Source organism: Camelus dromedarius, chromosome 36 (genome assembly GCF_036321535.1).
Source record: "Camelus dromedarius isolate mCamDro1 chromosome 36, mCamDro1.pat, whole genome shotgun sequence".
Taxonomy (NCBI): Eukaryota; Metazoa; Chordata; class Mammalia; order Artiodactyla; family Camelidae; genus Camelus; species Camelus dromedarius.
In genome coordinates this window covers 1,819,044-1,838,627 of record NC_087471.1, presented here as the reverse complement: position 1 = coordinate 1,838,627, position 19,584 = coordinate 1,819,044, and the positions used below count along the sequence as shown (strand labels likewise).

Sequence of the window (19,584 nt, the reverse complement as noted above, 5' to 3'; positions counted from 1 at the left end):
TTGCGAAGATGACATTGGATTTTGTCTCGCTGCATATAGAGAATAAATGCTCGTGTTTTCTCCATGACCTCTAAATCCTCTTGAGCAAGAAAAATTTAAAAAGGAGTTTATTCTTTCAGAAACAATACTGAACCAAGTGCGCTTAACCCAAGGATGCACACATTAATTAGCATTCCCCAAAGCTCGGTTCCCGCTTTAGGCTGCGCCGAGACAAGCGCCGGGAATCAGTTCAGTTCCTATGTGACTCATTAGCAGCCTGTCAGTAAGCCAGGCTGTCACAGTGCGTGTGTGTGCGTGTGTGTCTGTGTGGGGAGAGGCTGCTGTGGTGACTAGGAGGTTGCCACCGTGTCGAGGATGGAAGGGCCAGGTCAGGTCCCTGGGTCTGAGACCCAAGACACAGGGTCTCATCAGAAGGGTGTAGGCATCTTGGTGCCACCGCCACTTCCCAGGGTCAGAGCCCCTTACGGAAATGGGAGGCAGGGGAGTCCACACGTGGAAAAGTGCAACGATGCACCGTCCACATGCAGTGGTATCCAGAGCAAGGAAAGGTGGGAGGGGGTAGAGGCTTGTGCCCGCTGACTCCCCAGGAGGGACGGAGTGGGGCTCCGGGTAACACGGTGTCGCTGACCTGTCCCTCAGACCGCCCGCGATGATGGAGGTGCCTGTTCTACTGTGCTCCACACGGAGCCGCCAGCCACATGTGGCTCGTGGCCACTGTGACTGAGAACTGATTTTTACATTTAATTTCCTTTTCAGCATTTGAAATGTCTGTGGCTACGTGTGGCTGGTGGAGCCATTCTGAACAGCACAGTTCTGGATCCTTGGCCAGGAAGCTGGGGAGAGGTCAGCTGTCCTCACCTGGGCTGGGCGTCAGGGGTGGAGCAGCACGCAGCACCTCCCGGGACCAGCGCGATGGGACTGCGGGTCGACAAAGGGAACCTTATCAACTGACCGCAAGGAACAGGCTGTGTGTCCAGACACCTCTCCCTTCCAGATGTTCCTCCTACTTGGGCCAAGCGTGGAGCTCTAGGTTTTCTGTTTATTAATGACAGCCACACGCACAGTGCGTCACGGAGCCGCAGCTGCCAAGGGGCAGGTGTTTCCAGGCTCGTTTTGAGATGAGGTGGCCGGGACTTATGCAGTTTCAAGGACTGATGGAATGATGGTCTGCTTAGGCCATCCACGCTGTCCCCCAGAGGGGCTTCAAAGCCACTTATGCAAACCGGACATTTATGGGTCGCAGTGGTGGTCCTAGAAGTTTTATTACAAAGTGGAAATGTGGGTGCATGTGATGAGCTCCGGGGGTCCCCAAGTGTGTGGGGCACAGTGCTCCCACGGATGTGCCTGGACAGAGTCAGGACCAAGAGTGACAGCCACAGACTGTCCCCAAACGGCCCCCAGTGACAGCAGCCCCTCCGTCACCACCTGCTGCGGCTTTCCAGGCCCAGAAGCCAAGCCACAGACACCAAGAAACCAAGCTCTCCACCCAGAGCGAGACCAGTCACTCATGTCCTTCCCATGAGGAAAAAAAAAAACCATCTCATGTGAAACAAGCAGGCGACCAACCATCTGACAGAAAAAGGTCCAGTGGACTGCGAGTAATGCTAGAACCAAACCTTAAAGATGGAAATCATTTACATTATCTTGGGTTAAAAAACTTATTATTATTAAAATGGGTAGTTTTTCTATGAGATCAGGACACACAACTCTTTCTCTGAGAATCATTTTTTGGCACATTCACCTCCTTAAAATTTCACAGCAGTGTGCGGAGAACACGTTAACATTCTCACTCAAATGCCTTCCTCCTCACCGTCACAGACCCCCAGACTTTGGGAATACAAGTTCCCAAGGAATGGAGTGTTTGCAGCAAAAAACGTGTCAGTTCTCTCTCAATCTCTTTCTTTCTCTCAATCGACCTCTCTTGCCCTCACTCTGTCTCTCTCTCTCCCTCTCTTTCACACACACACACACACGGGGATGCAACATCTAACATGCCCAGAGTCTTTGCAATCAAAGGCTCACACCACTGCCACTATACAAAGTGTAACCAAAAAATTCAAATTTGGTGGAAATCGTGTGAGGCTTTGAAGACGTGCTCGTGTGCTATCAAACCCTACGAACTCGTTCTGAGCCGGTGGCTCCCCACCTTGGCTGCTGCACTTGGGGGAGGAGGGGTGAGGAGGCCTTCGGAATTAATCTCTCAAGGCAGGCCCACAGCAGAATCTCCGGAGGCGGCCCCGGCCCCAGCGGGCGAGACGAGCGCAGGTGGCGACCGCGCACAGGCCGCTTGTGAACCTCGGCTGCTCGGCTCTGGGCAAACCACCCGGCCTCTCCAAGCACCCCCCTGGGGACGGAATGGCCCCCACAGCCGTGATGGAGGCTTCGTTTCTGAGTTAGTTCTCTTCCTGGTCTCACCCTCCTTAGCCCCCAGCCTCCCAAGCAGACCTTCTTATCTGATTATGATCACTGGACTCATCCGTACGCAGACGTCAAATATGTTTTGCGTTCCATTTTCTTTCTCCCCAAATCGATTCAACTGCCCTCCCCAGATAACTGTTGCTCACAATTTGGTGCCTTTGCTTCTGGGTCTCTCTGCATATTTACACACACACGCACACACACACACACGCATGCACACATCAGTACAGGCAGATCTGCATCCACATGTAGTAAATAACAATCCAGTGCAACTTATTTCGTTATGTGCATGTATGTGTTTTTAAAAATACAAGGACATATTGCATCTTGCTTTTTCAGCAAACACAGCTTGGACAGACTTTACATTTTGGTCTACAAGAGTCCACATTTTAAAAAAGACCACATATGAAGCCAATGCAGGCACACACCGCCGTGTATTTAACCAGTCCCCTTCCTGACACCTATTTCTAAAAAAGAAAATAGCAAAAAAAAATTTTGCTATTACAAAATAAAATGTTGCAATGAATTGCTATATGTTTATAGATTTCCCAACTTTTGCCAATATATGTCCGTAATAAGTTCCTAAAAGTAAAAATGTTGAGTCAAAACGCATGTGCGTTTTACATTTCAGAAAATATTACCCAACAGCCCTTCCAGCACCACCTGTGGGGGTGGCTCTTTCCCCAGCTCACCACACAGCAAGTCCTTAAATCACCACGAGATCACAGAGAAGCACAGTATATTCATGTGCTTTTGGTCCATTTGCCTTTTTAGCTGCTTGTGTCCTTGACTGACCTTTCTATCGGAGTGTGTTTCTTTTTCTTGTTGATTTGGAAGAACTCTTTGCATATTAAGGTTACTGGTCCTTTACCACAGGCATTGAAAATAAATGTATCTTACACTTATTTATATAGATTTTTCATTTGTAGAGGGACATGCTTACAATTTCAGAAAAATCATACCATCAGCCTCTTTCCGTTATGGCTCCACATTTTCTACCATATTTCTGCAGGCCTTCTTCACAATTATTTTAAAACTCATTCGTTTTCTTTTAGTACTTTTACTATTTCAATATGTTTTTATTTATTGTTCATTCTGGAACTTATTTTGGTATTCAGGGCAAAATTTTATTTATTTTTCCTAAATTATTAGCCACTCTTCCCCAGAGCATTCGTTAATAAGCCATGTTCCCTCGCCCGACTGCTGGGAAGAAAATGCCACCCTTGCTTGGCACTAATTTCCACACAGAATGTGGGTCTGCTGCTCCGCTCTCCACTGCAGTTTTGCCTTAAGACCTTGTAAAATATATCTCTCCTTATCAACCTTATTTTTCATTTTTTTTTTCCCTCGGTGTCTTAAAAGTTTCTTTAAAAAAAAAAATTGCCAATCTAAGGTGGAAGGAAAGTTGTATCTTGAGCATCTTAACTTGCTTAGTTTTGTGTGATGTCCACATCCACCATGTTTGTTATCAGCTGTGCACAAAGCTGACTCCAGCTGGCTGAGAAATCTCCCCAGAGTGACACCAGAGGCCCTCCTCATGCTCCTGATGGCAGCTCGGCAAGGCCACCAGGAGGAGAGGCCAGACTCCATCCAACCAACTGCTGTGGGCTGAACTGTTTCCCCTCCAGATTTGTACGTTGAAGTTCTGACTCCCACGACCTCAGAATGGGACTTTACTTGGAAATCGGGCCTCTACAGAGGTGGCAAAGTTACAGTGGGATCACTGGGGTGGGCCCAAATCCCCTGTGACTGATGCCTTCATAAAAAGGGGCAATCAGGACACAGAGACATGCAAAGGAGGAGGAAGATGTGAAGATACAGAGAGAAGACGCCATTCACAAACCAAAGAGAGACCTCGGGAGAAGCCAGCTCTGCCCACACCTTGACCTCAGACTTGCAGCCTCCAGAGCTGTGACACGATCAGCGTCCATTGTGTCAGCTGCCCGGTCTGTGCTTTTTTCCAGTGCCTGTAGCAAGCCGACACACCAGGCCTCCACTAACGGTGGTGAGCTTCCCGCGTTTTCTTAGGAAGGGCCGGCTAGAAGGAACAGCTTGCACGTATCTCCGCTCCTTCGGGGAAACCATACATGACCTTTCCGTCTTCTTTCTAGAAGACTTCCTTGGTGGTCAACCTGCCTTTCTCTGCCTGAACCACTGAAAACCCACCTGCATCACAACTGTTTCCACCCTGGAATGGAGCTGAGCTTGCAACTTTCCTTTCACCCTTGCTCCATTCCAACCTCCAGGATGCCTCGCACCTCCCCTCAGCCCTCGGGACAGTCATGTGCCCAGACAGCAGCGATCCTACCCCGCGTGGGGACAGCCACAGGGATGCAGGCCTCATATGCAGACAACGTCCTTTTCAGCCAGCTCCCCGCGTGACATCAGCTCGCCGTGGACGGTAACCCGGACAGTAAGCTCAAACTCTGTCGGAAGGAGGGACATCCAACAGCATCACATGTTCTGATGTTAACCTCTCTCTGATGCAGGGGTTTTTCTTTTTTTGTCCACTTCCTACTGAGTTTGCTTAATTTCTCAACACAAAGCTACAAAGTTGTTATTATCTTTAACTTACTGTTAAGTTTTCTGAAACTACTGGGAAACGAGTGAAACTGACATGTCAAACTGAGCTCAAACCTGAGCTTACGCCCTCCAGCCGCCTTCTCAGGCTCCTGTGCCCCCTGATAGGACCTTAAATTTCACCTGGTGGCCCGGCAGCAGGTCCTTTCAAGCTCCTCATCAGAGTAGCAGATAGGGGTTCTGGTTCTGGATTAGAAACACCTAGGTTTTGGGCTGCAGATCACAGCAGCATGGCTTAGCGACTGGACAAGTTAAAGTCACTGCACCTTTCTGGGCCTCCCTGCATCTCAGCAGGCTGATTCGGTGTTCCCTAAGATCCATTCCCCCCTAACATCCCGTGCATCCTTAAACATGCTGCTAAGAAAGTTAGGATTTGGGCCTGGCAATTTGCTATTCCTCAGTACAGACTTGACAAGGCAGCCCTCTCATGAGACACCTTTCCTGCCCAAGCTGCAGGATGGCAGGCCCAGCTCCCAGGGCGACAGTGAAGACCAGAGAATCATCCACCCCTGCTCTAGAGACCTCTTCTCCTTCCTCCCAGCTGTCACTTCCTTCACAGCTATGACCATCAGCTGATTGGTGTTGCTAAAAAAAAAAAAAAGGAAGTGGTGGACTTCCCCTTCAAGCTTAGACAGCAGCTACATATGCAGAAAAGGCAAAGAAACAGCATTAAAAACAATAACATAGATGAATCCATAACCCCGCTGGGGAGAAAAAGAGGCAAATTACTAGTGGACTGGAAACCACCATGATCCCTGAAGGACTCAAAGCAAGGTGGGCTCACAAGCGAAGAGAGGAACCACAGCTGAAGTGCAGGTAGCAGGGCATGGCTGCGAGGCGGATGGCCATGAGGAGCGTGGTGCCTTGAAAATTGAAAATCACAAAGCCTGGGTGCGATGGAGTGGGTCGGGGGGGTTGGGGAGGAGCAGAGCTGAGGGCAGGCAGGCGGCCAAGCCCTCTCCAGTCCTCAGCTTCCGGCACCCTTAAGAGCAACAGAAGTCCCCCTGCAGGAAAGACATGCGTTTGGAGAGGCAGCGTATGGCCACATCTGTGCAGAACAGAGAGCGCCTGCACCCTACACACTGGTTACTGGCTCATCCTGCCCCACTCCTGTCTCACTCTCTCCCATCTCATGGGGGACAGGTTACCAGAGGGCCATGCCTTGCACACAGCCTTAAAAGACCAGCTCTGAGGGCACCTCAGAAACCAGGTGCATGCACCCTAGAAACACCAAGCCCATCAGGAAAGCTCACCCCACAAAGGAAAGGCATCAAATGAGCAGGTGCCAAAGGACACACAGGTCGTGCGGCAGGAAGAGAATGTCCACACTGGGACCAGTAATAAAAACAAGCCTAATGTGTCATTTACCAAGTAAAGAACTAATTACTTCCCCTGCTTCCGTGCTCGCCCACCTGTTCGCTAAAATGTAAAAGACTCAGTGGATGGACTGAATAACAAGATGGACAGGGCTGAAGATCTCCCTTGAGAAAAAGTTGAACCTGTCAGTTTCATGAAACTCAACGGAAACGGTAAAAGAGAGGGAAAAGATGAAAGAGAAAGTGCGTTCACTGAGCTTTGCTTATATCAAAAATCAGAAAAACCAATCTGAAAGGTCTATCGATCAACAATCGTATTTCCCACTCTCAAGTGAAACACGATGGTTGCTGCTAGGAAGGGCTCCCCCAACACTGCTGATCAAATTTTAAAAGTTGCAGGATGATATGGGTATTAAGAAGACACACACATACACGCCACCACCATTATATCTTCTAAAAATGCACACACCTATGCACGTACATGAATGTGCAGGATGAAAACTTAGAAGAATATACGCCGAACTGCCCTCCGTCAGTGCGGGCGGGCTGGGGTGAGGGCTGGTGCTCAAGGAAGGTTTCAGTGCCGTCTGTCTTACCTGAATTCTTCGCCACTGACTATGTACTTATGCACTAACAATGCAATTTAACACTTTTCCAAAAGAAAAAAAAGACAGAAATTTCTCCCATCTTGGAAGTCAGAGAAACTAACTTCAGAAGCAGGCCTTACTCAGCTGTGACCCGTCTGGGAGTGCTATGCTTAGCGGCCATCCAAGGCTGCAGGGGCAGGTTCCTGAGCCACCCGCCTGGGAGGGACTATGACAGTGACATCAGCTCTAACCGGCGGGCCAGGGACGGGCACTGCACGCATGGTCGCGGTCGTGCATCACGATGAGACCCCCTGCAACCAACGTTCCATCTGCAGAGACTCAAGGGGTAGCTTGAAAACACAATGGGATTGGAAACTAGCAGGTCCTCAGACCCCCTACTCTCAACCACTGTTGATAAAAATATTCAGTGAATGTGACTTGGAGGCATGAGAGCAATCAAGTGATTCAAATATTCTTAGCATTTAAGTTGAAAATAACCACAGCGTTCTGCCTCCAGCCAAGCAGAGCCCGAGGCTCTTGCAAAGGGGCAGCAGGAAGTTACCTAGTGTTTCCCAAAGTCGACCCCCAGAGCCCTGGTCCCCAAGATGCTCCAGGAGCATCCCATGGCCACAGAGGTGGGAGGGTGCAGTGACAAATGCCCTCTCTGTGACATCACCTGCACAGCTCTGAAGAAGCCCACGACACTAATCCTGTTTATTCAACTTCATTCTGCCTAGCATCTCGCTTGCTTGAGCCAGGAAAGCTTCCTTGGGAATACCGTTTAAAACTGTACGGTACCCACTTCAGAAATCAGAAGAATTGAGGCCAGCCATCTGATCAAAGCCCTGAGGTTCCCCGTTCCCAGGGAAACACGCAGTCCCCTCGATCAGATAATAAAACATCACAGTCAGAGCAGACACAGCGGTGACACTGAGCCGGATTTAAAACAGAGATGCTAACTGCCAAATTGGAGCTAAAAATAACCTTTCACGAAGCATGACTCAGAATATGTCCTGATGGGAGAAGCTATAAAAGTTCTAAGCTACAAAAAGTCATCAAATGTACAAATAATCAAATAACCACAGAAATAAAAAGTTTGGGGGAAATGTTTGCAACAATTATGATAATGGATTTACAAGGCACATGAATGTTGAGAAGAAGTATGTTAAGACACTGGGAAGTAAATTAAAAAACTTGCAGAAAATGTATTTAGCCAATCAATTCCCCAAAACATGCTTCGGTTATTAATATGTATGTAGTGAGACTGAAAAGAAACTGTCGGACTGGCGCAAGGAGACAGAAGGTTCCAGAAAAAGAGAGGGAAACTGAAAGATTGCTTGGTATATTTGACTCAGGGGGAAACTGGAGCAAGGGGGAGTTTTAGCTGGGAGTCAGACAGTTGGGGAGACCATCGTAAGGGGTACAAGACCTGAAAAAAAACACAAAAACGAAACAAGAGTCTGCCCCAGGAAAAGCGACACGGGGCATAAGGAAGGAAAGGGAACTATACTGTACACCAGCTTTCAAAGTAAACACGGTCACAGTAAACACCAAATAGTGTCTTAACCCCAAATTATAGAATGATTATCCTGGGTAATGAGAGTCCAGGGCTGTGGCGCATTTGATTCTCTGAGTAGGAAGTCAGAAGGCATTGTCTGAAACTCGTATACTTAAAAAAAAAAAAAAAAAAAAAAGCAAGTGAGCAGATTATTAGAAAATGAGGTGGAAAATTCCAGAAGAAATAGTGAAAAAAGATTAAAAGATTGCTTTGGGGGAGCAGTACTAGAGAAGGGGAAGGTGCTGTTATAAATTAAAATTAAAGAAAAAGAAAAATTACCTCTGTTCACACCAAAACATTTTCATGACAACTGAACAGAAACGGATGCATTTAATACATTGTCAGACTGACCAGGACAGCATGAAGATTTATCAGCTGAGACAAACGAAACGGGAAAGTAGGTCACCTGTTGGACACTCAAATGCTCTTTGCAGCCATGCAGAGTATAACTGAACAAAACCAATTTTTAAACTGCGGTTTTTCCTAAAATTTGGCCCTCGGCCCTCTTCCATCCTTCCACACGCCCCTCTTTGGCTGTACCCGGGCCTGAACCTCACTTACCCTGACCCCGGCCGCACACTCTCCTGGTCAGTCCTGCTGCCTGCTCAGCCTCTGTCCGGAGCAAAGATTTCACACTCAGCGCGCCAGTCTGGAAGCCCAGTGTCCTCCCACATCCATGCTCTGCCCCAGGGCTCCAGCGTCAAAGGTGGGTACCCCCGGGACAGAGGATGCTGGTTACCAGACACTGTGCATCATACAAGTTTCAGTACATCCCCGTTGGTCACTGAGGTGCCACCGATATTCTAATCACCCTCATCTTTCTCCTCCATCATCAGCCTCTGGAAGCCACCAAAAATAAACATGGTTTCCCAGAGATAAAAGCATCAAGGGAGAGTCATTTTTGATTTATTAAATCTACTGTAATAGAAATTAAGTATTTATTCTTCCTTGTAATGGAATCTTTGGCTGTGGCTAAATTGGACTGTACTTAAGATTCCAATTCAACCACCTTTCGGAATTCATAGGGCAAAATTTACATAATTAACTCTTAAGGGAAAAAAAAATCCAACTGATGCAACTGGCCCAAGCTAACATTCTGCCAGACAAAACTATAAGCTAATAGAAAACTTCCCTGCTAATAAAACAAAAATGAATGAACAAACTTTTCCTTTAAAATTCTAATACGCCTAGTTTTTTAAATCTTCCCACAATTTCTCAGTTAAAAAAACAAAAAACCTCTTTTTTTCTGAGTGAAAAAAAAAAACAACAAAAAACCAACTTGCTCATTTCCAAAGTAGAAGAGAAAGATAAGACATAATTAAGTCAGGCAATTTAATCCCAATCTCTCTTTAAGATTCTGCCTTCGGAGCTCAATTGCTTTAAAAGAAAAGCAACATGCAGTGTGTAGACCTTTTTTTAAAAAAAATTCTCACCCAAAAGCCTCAGCTGCTAATTTTCTCTCCGCTCGTTTGCAGCTAAACCAGGCCAGAAGTGGAAGACAGTGGTGGGGGTGGAGTGGTGGTGAGTGAGTTGGAAGAAAAATCTATATGGTCAAAGTTGAGAAAGCAAAAATTAGCTCGGATTATAAGAAGCACCCTGCCATTCCTAGGCACTGATAACAGAGATAAAACCAGCCACAAGGTGAACAGGAGCCAGTTTCTTCCAAGGACACTGCGGCCGCGAAGGGTGTGATGACACCCCTTCTTCAAGTAGCTATTGTCATCTTTCTCTAGAATCAGACTGTCGGAAGCTTTGCTGTTTCACAATCTATCGATAAGGACGAAACATCCTATTCCCGCTTGGAGGAGCAGAATTTTGATGGTTATCATTGAAAATTCAGCGAAGTCTGGCCATTTCAGACATAATGAAAAGAAGGGAACAATCCTTCTAATTACTGGAACGTGTGAGTTGTTGAGCAACGGAAACGCAATTTCCTTTCGAAAGCAAACGGCAGCTCCGTGGAGTCGCATGCAGACTCAGTTCCTTAGCCCTAACTCCAAAAAGCTCTGAAAAACAAAGGTTTTTTTTTTTTGGTAAGTTTCGTAGGGAACCTCGTTTAGGGACGACACCTGTCCTAAACGGACGCACAGCTATTTGTAGAGTCTCTTTATGTCACTCAGCGAGACTGTCCACACTGTCGGTGCAGAAGTACAGCCGGGTGGGATCTCAGGATCCACCCAGGCTGTGTCGGACGCCGTGTAACGTATGGTGCCAGGGTGCAGGCACACCTTTCTAAATCCCAAGAAACGTGTTTCTCAGTGCTGAAACTTAGATGCTAAATTTGAATCCTAAATCTCGAAAAATCCTGAATCCCAAAACGTGTCTGGGCACAAGAGTTTTGGATAATGATCACAGATAAGCTATGTGCTGCACACCTGATGCCCCACTAACAAGGCTTTCGCTTGAAACCAGAGAAGCACGACCTGCACTTACAATACCAAGTATAAACCTAAAGGAGGCCAAACTGAGTTACTTCTGAAGTGCACATCTAGCGATAAAATGATCTTTCTGACGTTTCCATCTCTCAGGAAGGGTAAAGCCCTAAAACGCACACCTCACTTTGAGCCTTGCTTCGAACATTAAAACCATCCAGGTTATTAAGACTGTTTATAAAGTTCCACATACTGAAGCACTCCAAATACAGAGAATAGACATCAGTTTCTATTGTACTGCAAAATTTCCCTAAACAGAGCAAAACAAAAGTATGATGTAGATAGAACAAAATAATTCATTAAAATAACTTCAATAGATAAGATTTCTCACTTAAAACACCAAATATTTTACAAGTATTTAAACCTTTTAGCTCAGAAACAAACATACCCTTGCAGTGTTTAGCTTTTTTTTCCCCCCAGCCAGGACAGGGTGCACATTAATGAATTTAATTGCATGTAACTAAAATGCTGCCCGTTCAACAGCAATGAATTTGTTCTTACTAAAACAGAACAAAACAAATACTAGAATCAATTCCATGTCTTTCAGGAATTCTCCATCATCCTATGATTTTTTTTTTTCCCTTAACAGGAAGATTCAGATGTGGGCTATCCCCAAGTCTTTTAAGTAAACACTGAAATGCTTCCGGGGTTTAAGAAAAAAAGAATAACTCCAGACAACAGCTTAACTTAGGTTCAACGGGAATCTTCGGTGAGTCAGGCAAACTCATTAAAATAATCTGCAACCCGGTTTCCAAAGCCACCAGGCGGGATTCCAGGGCCTCGTCCTCGCCAGTAAGCAGGAGCGGCTTGGGTTGGTGACAGGCACACACTGCACGGTGAGCAAGATTCTCTTCCCAAGGAACTGCACCGGAAACGGCCAAAAGACTGAAACTAACTTCTCCAATGGCTGTCTTCCTAGTTCTTAATATTCAAACAGACCAAAAATGAATCGCCATTTATAGTTATTTAGGTAGGCTTAAGGTTTTGAAGCCATATTCCCAAAAACATTTTAATTCAAATTCACAATTTACTGCCTCAAACTTTCCTGCCGTCCAAATCATTCACTGGCTGATTAAGTTACCGCACCACGAAAATTATTTTTTTTTAAAGAAAGCAATCATGCTACATTTTAATAGTGGCTCTGAAAGTTTCACTTTTTTTTTTTTAGTGGAGGTACTGGAGTTTGAACACAGGACCTCCTGCATGCTAAGCACGCGCTCCACCACTGTGACCCTCCCCGCAAAAGTTTCATGTTGTTATGCAACTGTTCCTTCTTTCTGTAGTACAAGATGGGCAAGAAAAACTTTTGCAGGCAGATGAGCATCTTTACATTGAGTCGCTTCAATAAATGAAGTCGAGTTTTTCGGCGGATTCTCTAAATGGCCAAACGAAAACGTGCTCTTTCCCAGCCCGGAGACCTGAGTGTCCTGAGCGGCGGATTCCAGCTCCCGTCTCCCAGGGCCCGCCCGCGCCCGCACCTCCTGCACTGGCTGCAGCCTCTGGAATTAACGGGGTCCCGGCGCAGCCCCCCGGGCCCGGCCCCAGCCCCTGGCTCCCGGTACAGAAGCTAGACCCCGAGACACACTAACTCGGTTTAGGAGAAGAGCTGGCACAACCCACTAGCCTTTATTAGAAACATTTTATCAAAAATTTCCTCCGATTTGCAAAGTCCGAAGGCCCCGAATGGACCCGCCCGGGGTGCCTGGGCGCATAGACGCGGGCGCAGGAGGAAGGGCCGCATCCTTCCCTCCTCGCCGCCGCCTCCCCTCCCTCGCCGCCGTCCTTGGTCCAAAGGGGCGGCCCCCGGGCCCCGGGTCCCCGCCGGCCGAGCCGGGGGAGCGCGCGGCCTCACCTACCTGTGCCAGGTGCGGCGAGGGCGGGGCGCGGGGCCCCGGAGGCCGGGCGCGCGCGGTGGCGGGCGCGGTGGCGGGCGCGGGGGCAGCTCGGGGCGCGGCGCCTGGCCGCCCGCTGCTGCTCCTCGCCGCTCCTGCTCCTCGCCGCTCCTGCCGCCCGGGTCGCCTCAGCCGCCCAGCGCGCGGCGCTTCCTCATTTTGGGCAACTTCCTTAGCGCGCCGGGCAGGCCCGCACTTCCTCCCGGGCGCCGCGCCCCGCCGCCCCGCCCCGCCGGCCGCGCGCCCCCGGGTCCGCCTGGGAGGGGAGGAGGGAGAGGCGCCGGGGGAGGGGGCGCGCGGAAGGCGGGGCAGAGGGGCCTTCACATGCAAAGAAGCCGCACGGCCAACAACAGGGGACGCCCGCCACGCGGCCTGCCTGCCGTCTGCTCCTTCCAAGAGCCCGCAGCCGCTCTGAGGCGCGCCCGTTTAGTGCAGCTGCTTGGGAAGCCAACCTCATTCACTGCCTCGAGGATTCTCAGTCACCAACCCAAGGTGCTCCTGCTGACGGGGGATCAGCAGGCCCATGGGACCTGCCAGGTGGCCTCTGCCTTAGGGGAGCGTCAGATATCATAGCGCACCGCGGGATGAGCCCAGCCTGCCCCCAACGGCTGCTTTCTTAGGCCTGTAATCATTACAAGGTTCTTGGCAGTGAGTTTAACTTGCTTCCTTCTACTCACAACCAGCTCTGACATCTGGAGGCTAAATAAATTACGTTTAATCCTCCCTCCTCTTTAAAATGGTTTAAAAATACCTATCTGTTTCCCCTCCCCCAACCCCTCCACCCCGCCACACCCCCTTTTATTGTTAGCCCTCTTCAGAATTCCATAAAACCATTTCCAGACCCTCACATTCCTGGTAACACTGGCTGGTGGTGCCTTTTTCAAAAAGCTGTACCCTACCTGAAACTAACATTGTAAATCAACTATACTTCAATAAAAGAATTTTAAAAAAAGAGCCAAAATACAGTCAATAAAATAAAACATATAGTGTGTTAAATTATAATTGCCTTGGAGGAAAAAAAAAGATGATAGAAAGTATTTCTGCTTGATTGGAATTCCTTCAGCCTTTTTCACTGGGACATTCTCTTCCTTTTAATTTTTGCCACTAAATTTTTAGCCCAAGTGAAGGATTTTTATTATGGTTATATTTGTTAACTGATGGACTTAATGTTACTGCAAATAGCCAAAAAAGTAGCCATCGGTCTCTAAACAGAGGCTGCAGAACCTCCATACAGGTGGTAAGATTGTTGGAAATGGACAGAATTACAGTGATTCTTAGGGACGTTCACTGGAGATGAGGTCAAGGTTTGGATCCATCTCTAAGCCACCTTTTAGCACTGCTATAGTCCTTCCCGGCATTGAATCCTCTTAAAAGGTAGTTAGTCAGGATGGGAGCAGAGCAGAGAGACTGAAGAAATGGCTCCTCCGTATTCATAACCAACAGGAATCTGGGTTCATTGTGACAGGGTGTACAAAATCGGCGCCCGTCCTATGAACAAACACCCTACACGTGTCTCCCTGCACCTCCAGGTCGCTGCCGGGCAGGACCAGTGGCACAGTGCTCAATATTGGAAGACAAGCTACAGAACTTAGTGGGGGAGTTTGCCACGGAGAACCTGTCCAGTCCGTGCATAGGCGGGCCATCAGTCGTCTTATAGACATGAGGGCTTTGAACCTCTCTTTTCAAGGGAATAAAAAAGAAAGATTCCATGTGCCATTCTGGAAAAGGCAAAACTATGGAGACAGTTAAAGAGCAGTGGTTGCCAGGAGGTTGGGAATGGGGTGGTTAAGGCACAGGGTGCAGAATGTTTTTAGGGCAGTGAAAATACTTTATACGTCATTATAAGGCTGGACAGACGTCACCGTACCCTTGCCCAAGCCCACAGAATGTGCGACACTGTTCACTTCACTAGCGTGAATCCTAAGGTGAACTGCAGACTTTGGTGACTATGATGTGTCAACATATGTTCATCTTTGGTGGAAAAAAAATTACCACTCTGGAGACTGATGTTGATAACAGCTATGCGTGTGTGTGGAGAGGAGGGGGGATTCTGGGGTATGTTAGAAATTTCCTTACCTTTCTGTCAATTTTGTAGTAAACCTAGAACTGCTCCGAAAATAAAAGTCTTAAAAAAGAAAAAAAAAGGAGAGAGAGAGAGAGAATTAACTCTCAGTGTTAGGGCAGACATTTTTGGCAAAACATTTGTTTGAGTTCTATATATGTGTATATATTATATATGTGTCTGTGTTTGTTGGATTGTGATGCAAAATGTGTTTTTTTAGGCCAAAAAAGTTTGCACACCACTGTGTTCAAGGTATCCTGGTGAATAAAAGCACAAATTAACCTCAAAAAAGTTAATTAGTATGCTTTTAATGATTTTTTTTTAATGTTAAAACCATCACACAAATACCTAGGGGAAAAAAATCTTCCTAAAATTCAGTACATTTCTCCCAACCTTTCTGCCTTCACCCCAGTGCTGTTTCCCTCTGCTGCCTTTGCTTTCATTACAATCAGTCTCAGCCATGATTAGACCCTGAGTTCTGGATGCCCTCCCAACAGAGCCCTGCCTCCAGATGGTCTCAGGGACACCCGACACCGTCACTTTTTAAAGTCTCCTGTTCTCTGTAGACTCTTTAATTTTTTTATTTCTTTAAAAATAGTAGATATTTTTTATATATGCTTTGGCTGGGTTGATCCCACCATATGAAATCTTTCATGTATGCTCATGTCGTCTGAGGGTTACCCCGGCCCCTGCTCACGGTGCCTAACTTCCTCGTGGACTTGGTGACATTAGACTGCGTCGCTGATCATCCTTGAAAATTTATCTGTGGAGATGAGTTGAGGTCGAGGGAGAAGGTACTTTCTTTCAGAGAGAATTTGCCTTCCCTTCTGTCAGAAGCCTAGGGTGCAATGAGTGGGCAACTGAAGGTAAATTCTCAGCTTGTGTGTTTTTACATATGAATGTGACATGAATTGGGGCTGGAAATTTGGGCACAGTTCGGGCCAACTGCTGGTTACAGTTTCTCAGGGATTCATTTCATCTGATTCTGCTCTGTGCTTCCTTTCAAGGTTGTTTTATCTTGGAGTCTGTGTGTTTTGAATCCCATGCTCCTCTCTCCCTTAGTTCACGCCATCGTTTGGGTGGAACACGGTCTTCGGGAGCTTCCTGAGAAGTGGAAGTAGGTCTTTTAATATAAAGACCTTTCCTATCCGAAAAAGTTCCGCCCTCAAGTTTGATTGATGGTTCAGGTTGTAAAGAATTCCTCTTCTTCACAATTTTAAGCCATTAATCTCTGGTTTCCTTGCGTGAGATTCTCCATCCTCCATCTTTTATTCTGACTCTTTGCCTCGTTGGCATAGTTACTAGTCCCTTGTTTTGCCCACACCTTCTCTTTGCTCTGCTCCGCTGGGGGAGGCAGCTCTGTGGTCCTTATGTCGGAGTCTCTTTCGTTCCCTTTTCTGGGTTGTACTTTGAGGGTTATTATTCCCTTGCTGCTTGATTTACTGCAGTCCTTGAGCAAGGGGTGGGGGAGGGCGCTTAGCTGGAGCTGCGCCTCCCGGCTCCTCTCTCCCACGTGAGGCTGGCCTGCACGCGCCAGGGTTCCCTCCTCAGCGGCAGAGGAAGCGGGTGCAGCTTACCCCGTTCTTTCGGGAGCATCCTGAGCGTTACCTCAGTCCCCCAGCTCCTCAGCCAGACTGCTGCCATTTCTCTTTTTGCCCTCGTGCCCAGAGCAGCCACGTTCACTACTCACAGTCGAACCTGGGAAAAACTAAGCATGAACAATTGCTCCCCTTTCCTCTCTCAAGATCTGAGTGAGAGGTGTCAGGATTTTGTAGACTCACAAGGAAGGTGTGGTTTCTGGGAGATGGGGGCATGCCCTCAAGGGGGTACTCTCAAACTTCCGTTTTTTTCATGTGAGCCAACCCTTTTTGAAGTTCATCCCATTAAGCACTTCTCCTTTTCTTGTTTGGTTCCTATTGGTCAATTTTACATTTGTTTCTCCCTTTTTCCCTTTTTTATTGAGGAGGGGTAGGAGGGAGCTGTGGTGGAAAAGGGGAGGGACGGTTCTTTTATTCTCAGATAGTGGGACCTTCCTTGGTACACCCTGAATATTCCACCACTTTTATCCAGAATTTAATGCCACACATGTTTTCGTTATAGAATATAGACTGTATATTTAAAAATCTAGAATGCATGGTCCTCCTTTTTGTCTATTTCACATTAAAAATACACAAGTTACACACGATGCTTTAGGTTGCAAATAAAATAATGTTCAATTCCAGCTGTTGAAATGGTAAAATTAAAAAGAAAAATTTTTATCGGCATACAAAGGGAAAAAAATCCAGAATTAGGACTGTACCAGGTGTACTTTCATACAAATTATTTTAAGACGAAAGTCACACAACACAAAATTCACCATTTTTATCACTTTAAAATGTAGGTGAACCTTTTTATACAAAGTAATAGCTCAGCCCTGTCTTATCTTTGAAGACAAGCTAATTTTGACAAATTGGCCAGAATTGCTGACAGAATGATGAGATGAATTGCTTTATCTCAGTGATTTCCACAACCTGGTCATAAGCATCTGTCTTCCCCTCGACGGTTCAACCATGATTTAAATGTAACTTTTCACTTACAAATGATGGACTTCCCTGATGCTTTTCTCTGTTGTTAGTGAAGTTTTGAGCAAAAAAAGAGCAGAATTACCTAAGGACCAAGGACAGCATTTGAACTGGACACAAGCATCTAAACCCAGTGGTAAGAACACTGATCAGGCGTCAGAGGATATGGGCTGTGGTCCCAACATTGTTCCTTTCCTGGCTACGTGACTCCAAGCAAGTCATGTCTCCCACATGTACCTCTGTTTTCTTATTTTGCATGAAGTTCAAGTCAGCAAACAATTATTGTGTGTCGTTTATTGCCAGACATGATCCTAAGCATCGGAGATTAAAAATGATGGAAAAATTTATGCTCAAAAATAGCTCCCACCTTTGCACATCTCAACGGATAAGTACGCACTTGCCTGGAAGGCTACGCTTTAAAAATATAATTACTTAATTGGAAAGTAGTTCAAGCTGTTATTTTTGCCTTAATGAAAACCACTTCAATCAAATAGCTTTCCTTATAGCAAGATCTCATAATTATTTTTTTTTATAAAAATGCAATGCAGTTTTAACATCTTTTGGGATCTAACTTACATTTACACAACTTACCCATTTAAAATGTACAATTCAATGATTTTAGGTATATTCACAAAGTTGTGCAACCATCACCAAAGTCAATATTAGAATTCTTTTAACCGCAGAAAGAAACCTTCTACCCACTAGGACTCACTCTCCATTCTCCCCACCTCGCACAGTACCCCCTCCCCACACACATACACCCTAGGAAAATGCTGCTTTTTTCTTCTTCTGTCTCTAGACTTGCCTATTCTGGACATCGCATATAAATAGAATTATACACTATGTGCTTATTGCGACCGACTTCTTTCATTTATTATGGTTGCAAGCTTCATTCTTGTAGCATACGGTGTTCCTTTTTGTCGCCAAATAACATCCCTTGGCATGGAGATGCCTGTACTCTTTTGTTTATTTTGTCATTGGACATTCTCTGGCTAATATGAATAGTCCTGCCATGAGTATCTGTGTACAGGTCTTTGTGTGGATACGATGTTATTTTTTTTCCCTTGGCTGTTTAAGTAGGAGTGGAATTGCTGGGGTGGAATTGCTGGGTTATACGGTAACTCTACGTTTAACATTTTGAGGACCTGCCAGACTGTCTTCCAAAGTGTCCTCACCGTTTTTAGATGTCCACCTGCAGTGTGGGAAGGTTCCAGTTTCTCCACATCCTTGTCATCTCATGTGACTGTCATGTTGATCACAGCCATCTTAGTGTGTGTGAGGGGGTGTTGTATTTTGATTCGGATTTGCGTTTCCTTTATGTTACGATTCTAAAAATCTTTTGATGTTCTTCATGGCCACCAGTATTTCTTCTTTGGAGAAGTGTCTCTTCAGATCCTTTGCCCACTTTTTAATTGACTCATATCTTTTTTATTACTGAGTTGTAAGGATTATTTACATATTTTGGATACAAGTCTTTTATTTGACATAAAATTTGCAAATATTTCCCCTGCTTTGAGGGTTGTCTTTTCACTTTTCTGATGGTGTCATATGCGGAACAAAGTTCTTTCATTTTGATGAAGTTCAGTTTCTCCAGTTTTTCTCTTTTTTTGCTTGTACTTTTGTGTTATATCTAAGAAACCATTGCCTAACCCAAGATCTTGAAGATTTACTCCTGTATTTTCTTCTAGGAGTTTTATATTTTTAGCTCATACATTCATGTCTCAGATCCATTTTGAGTTAATTTTTGTATATAGCTTTGGGTGGAGGTCCAACTTCAGTTTTTTTTTTGTTTTTGTTTTTGTTTTTTTTGCATGCACGTCTCCAGTCGTCCCAGCACAACAGTAGTTGCTGTTGAAACAACTTTTCTGTCCACGATTAATTACCTGGACACCTTTGTTGAAGATCAATGTAAAGGTTTATTTCTGGACTCTCAATTCCATCTCATTGATCTTTCCTCACACAAGAACTACAGAGCCTTGATTACTGTATTTTTGTAGTAAACTTGGAAATTGGGAAGGTTGCATCTTCTGGCTTTGTTCTTTTTCAAGGTTGTTTGGCTATCATGTTTCTTTTGCATTTTTATATGAATTTTAGGATCAACTTGTCAATTTATGCAAGAACCAAAGCTGGGGTTTTGATAAAGATTGTGTTGACTCTGTAGGTCAGTTTGGGAGCATT

General features: G+C 46.0%; 1 protein-coding gene and 1 pseudogene across 2 annotated transcripts in view; one reads left to right on the top strand and one right to left on the bottom strand.

The window, feature by feature from the left end:
* SYK (spleen associated tyrosine kinase) overlaps nt 1–12,814 on the bottom strand; it is a 90,276-nt gene extending 77,462 nt beyond the window's left edge. For both annotated transcript variants that reach the window (XM_064482437.1, XM_064482438.1), the window contains exon 1: nt 12,748–12,814. The gene's annotated coding sequence lies outside the window, so the exon portion shown is untranslated. The remainder of the gene's footprint in view (nt 1–12,747) is intronic.
* A 1,358-nt stretch (nt 12,815–14,172) lies between these two features.
* On the top strand, nt 14,173–14,294 carry LOC116149927 (small nucleolar RNA SNORA11; annotated as a pseudogene).
* The last annotated feature ends 5,290 nt before the right edge of the window (nt 14,295–19,584 follow it).